Genomic DNA, 5,000 nt, shown 5'->3' with positions numbered 1-5,000 from the left:
TCAACGTTAAAAACAGATATGTCATATATAAACTATTAACAACGTTAAAACAGATATGTCATATATAAACTATAAAAAGACTCATGTCAACCTGGACAAAATAAAAATTAACGATTTGAAGTTCTTCAATCTTGTTGCCATGGGAGTTTTGGTTAACATTAATGCAAGTTAATAAAGTTAATAACTTTTATTTTTTATTATTTTAATAAGAGGCATATGTGAGAATGTGGAAGTTTAAGTAAGCACTAATGCAAATTAATAAAGTTAATAACTTTTATTTTTTATCATTTTAATAAGAGGCATAAGACACACTCACAGACCGCATAAGGTTAATTACTGTAAATAACACAACGAAACAAGTATTACATTTCGATTGATGAAAGGAAAAAGTAAAATATGGAAATGTATGAATGTGGGTGCTTAGGTCAATATAAATTGCAAGTTAATAAAATTAATAACTTATCTTTTTTCATATTTCAATTAGGGTCATAAGACACTCACAGACTGCATAAGGTTAATTACTGTAAATGAAACAAGGAAGCAATTTTTACTTATCGATCGATAAAATAAAAAAAGTAATGCAAGTTAATAAAGTTAATAACTCTGCTTTTTTCTTATTTTAATAAGTAACATAAGACATACTTACATATCTCATAAGGTTAATTATTGTAAATAAAACAACGAAGCAATTATTATATTTCGAATGAGAATGTGGGAGCTTAGGTCAACATTAATACAAGTTATTAAAGTTAATGACTTTTTTCTTATTCTGATAAGAGGCATAAGACATACCCATAGACCGCCTAAGGTTAATTACTGTAAATAAAGGAAGTAATTATCACATTTTGATCGATAAAATGGAAAACTAGAGGGGCACTCAGTGGAGCGCAGACTTCCGCGCGGCAACTTATTTCTTGACCTTGACCTTGACCTTTGACTTTAACATGTATTAATTGACGTGGATTTTCATACACTCAAATATGAACCAAGTTTGAAGACCCTGTGACAACGATGTCCAAACTTATGGCTGAAACGTGAATTGGACATTATGCTTGACCGTGACCTAGACCTTTGACCTTGACCTTCCAAAATTTAATCATTTCCATCTTTTTACATAAAAATTAATCCCAGCAAAGTATCATTACTCCACGATTAAAATTGTAGTCAGGAAGCTGTTCACAAACAAACACACACACAGAATATTTTGCTTGACCGTGACCTTGACATTTGACCTTGACCTTCCATAATTTAATCATATCCAGCTTTTTACATAACAGTTAATCCCAGTAAGTTTCATTACTCTACGATTAAAATTGTGGCCAGGAAGCTGTTCACAAACAAACAAACACACACACAACATTTTGCTTGACCGTGACCTTGACCTTTGACCTTAACCTTCCAAAATTTAATCATATCCAGCTTTTTACATAACAGTTAATCCCAGCAAAGTTTCATTACTGTACGATTAAAATTGTAGTCAGAAAGCTGTTCACAAACACACAGAATATTTTGCTTGACCGTGACCTTGACATTTGACCTTGACCTTCCATAATTTAATCATATCCAGCTTTTTTACATAACAGTTAATCCCAGCAAAGTATCATTACTCTACGATTAAAATTGTAGTCAGAAAGCTGTTCACAAACACACAGAATATTTTGCTTGACCGTGACCTTGACATTTGACCTTGACCTTCCATAATTTAATCATATCCAGCTTTTTACATAACAGTTAATCCCAGTAAGTTTCATTACTCCACGATTTGAATTGTGTTCAGGAAGCGGTTCACAAACAAACACACATACAACAATTTGCTTGACTGTGACCTTGACATTTTTGACCTTGACCTTCCATAATTTAATCATATCCAGCTTTTTACATAACAGTTAATCCCAGCAAAGTATCATTACTCTACGATTAAAACGATTAAAATTGTAGTCAGGAAGCTGTTCACAACAAACACACACACACAACATTTTACTTGACTGTGACCTTGACATTTGACCTTGACCTTCCAAAATTTAATCATATCCAGCTTTTTACATAACAGTTAATCCCAGCAAAGTATCATTACTCTACTATTAAAATTGTGGCCAGGAAGCTGTTCACAAACAAACACAAACACAACAATTTGATTTACCGTGACCTTGACATTTGACCTTGACCCTCCACAATGTAATTATTTCCATCTTTTTACATAACAGTTAATCCCAATAAGTTTCATTACTCTACGATTAAAATTGTGGTCAGGAAGCTGTTCACAAACAAACACACAGAATATTTTGCTTGACCGTGACCTTGACATTTGACCTTGACCTTCCAAAATTTAATCATATCCAGCTTTTTACATAACAGTTAATCCCAGCAAAGTATCATTACTCTACTATTAAAATTGTGGCCAGGAAGCTGTTCACAAACAAACACAAACACAACAATTTGATTTACCGTGACCTTGACATTTGACCTTGACCCTCCACAATGTAATTATTTCCATCTTTTTACATAACAGTTAATCCCAATAAGTTTCATTACTCTACGATTAAAATTGTGGTCAGGAAGCTGTTCACAAACAAACGCACACACACACACAACATTTTGCTTGACCGTGACCTTGACATTTGACTTTAACCTTCCAAAATCTAATCACATCCAGCTTTTTACATAACAGTTAATCCCAGCAAAGTATCATTACTCTACTATTAAAATTGTGGCCAGGAAGCTGTTCACAAACAAACACAAACACAACAATTTGATTTACCGTGACCTTGACATTTGACCTTGACCCTCCACAATGTAATTATTTCCATCTTTTTACATAACAGTTAATCCCAATAAGTTTCATTACTCTACGATTAAAATTGTGTTCAGGAAGCTGTTCACCACAAACACACACACACAACATTTTACTTGACTGTGACCTTGACATTTGACCTTGACCTTCCATAATTTAATCATATCCAGCTTTTTACATAACAGTTAATCCCAGCAAAATATCATTACTCTACGATTAAAACGATTAAAATTGTAGTCAGGAAGCTGTTCACAACAAACACACACACACAACATTTTACTTGACCGTGACCTTGACATTTGACCTTGACCTTCCAAAATTTAATCATATCCAGCTTTTTACATAACAGTTAATCCCAGCAAAGTATCATTACTCTACTATTAAAATTGTGGCCAGGAAGCTGTTCACAAACAAACACAAACACAACAATTTGATTTACCGTGACCTTGACATTTGACCTTGACCCTCCACAATGTAATTATTTCCATCTTTTTACATAACAGTTAATCCCAGTAAGTTTCATTACTCTACGATTAAAATTGTGGTCAGGAAGCTGTTCACAAACAAACGCACACACACACACAACATTTTGCTTGACCGTGACCTTGACATTTGACTTTAACCTTCCAAAATCTAATCACATCCAGCTTTTTACATAACAGTTAATCCCAGCCAAGTATCATTATTCTACGATTAAAACGATTAAAATTGTAGTCAGGAAGCTGTTCACAACAAACACACACACACAACATTTTACTTGACCGTGACCTTGACATTTGACCTTGACCTTCCAAAACTTAATCATATCCAGCTTTTTACATAACAGTTAATCCCAGCAAAGTATCATTACTCTACGATTAAAATGTGGTCAGAAAGCTGTTCACAAAACACAGAATATTTTGCTTGACCGTGACCTTAACATTTGACCTTGACCTTCCATAATTTAATCATATCCAGCTTTTTACATAACAGTTAATCCCAGCAAAGTATCATTATTCTACGATTAAAATTGTGGTCAGGAAGCTGTTCACAAACAAACACACAGAATATTTTGCTTGACCGTGACCTTGACATTTGACCTTGACCTTCCAAAATTTAATCATATCCAGCTTTTTACATAACAGTTAATCCCAGCAAAGTATCATTACTCTACGATTAAAATTGTGTTCAGGAAGCTGTTCACAAACAAACACACACACAACATTTTGCTTGACCGTGACCTTGACCTTTGACCTTAACCTTCCAAAATTTAATCATATCCAGCTTTTTACATAAAAGTTAATCCCAGTAAGTTTCATAACTCCACGATTTGAATTGTGTTCAGGAAACTGTTCACAAACAAACACACACACAACAATTTGCTTTACCGTGACCTTGACATTTGACCTTGACCTTCCAAAATTTAATTATATCCAGGTTTTTAAAAAACAGTTAATCCCAGTAAAGTTTCATTACTCTACGATTAAGATTGTGGTCAGGAAGGTGTTCACAAACAAACACACACACAACATTTTGCTTGACCGTGACCTTGACATTTGACCTTGACCTTCCAAAATTTAATCATATCCAGCTTTTTACATAACAGTTAATCCCAGCAAAGTATCATTACTCTACGATTAAAATTGTGTTCAGGAAGCTGTTCACAAACAAACACACACACAACATTTTGCTTGACTGTGACCTTGACCTTTGACCTTGACCTTCCAAAATTTAATCATATCCAGCTTTTTACATAACAGTTAATCCCAGCAAAGTATCATTACTCTACGATTAAAATTGTGTTCAGGAAGCTGTTCACAAACACACTAACGCACAAAAAAGGGTGCAAACATAACCTCCTACCAGCTTCGCTGGAGCAGGTAATAAAAATGGATACATGAGACTCCTTATACCTTCACAGGACTTACTGGTTCATCTGAACAGTTGTCAACACCTCCTTATACTTGACCTTCTGAGGTATAGAAGATGGAAAATACTTACGCAATAAATAATAAACAACGTCTCAAGAGGTTTTAAAACCCAGATATCTTTTTAATGCATTTGGTGGGATTTTGTTATTGTAAAGTAGCCTGTAAAAAAAAAATCATAGATACGAGTTTTTATGAGAAGTTTTGACTACATTGAAGAGCTCCTTATTGGCCTGATATATTTTATGATAGGTTTATCATTTATAATGTATATTGTATTTTGGATTCATTATTATTATTAT

This window comes from Palaemon carinicauda, chromosome 8 (assembly GCF_036898095.1).
Source record: "Palaemon carinicauda isolate YSFRI2023 chromosome 8, ASM3689809v2, whole genome shotgun sequence".
Taxonomy (NCBI): domain Eukaryota; kingdom Metazoa; phylum Arthropoda; class Malacostraca; order Decapoda; family Palaemonidae; genus Palaemon; species Palaemon carinicauda.
Note: the sequence above shows the minus strand (reverse complement) of the source record.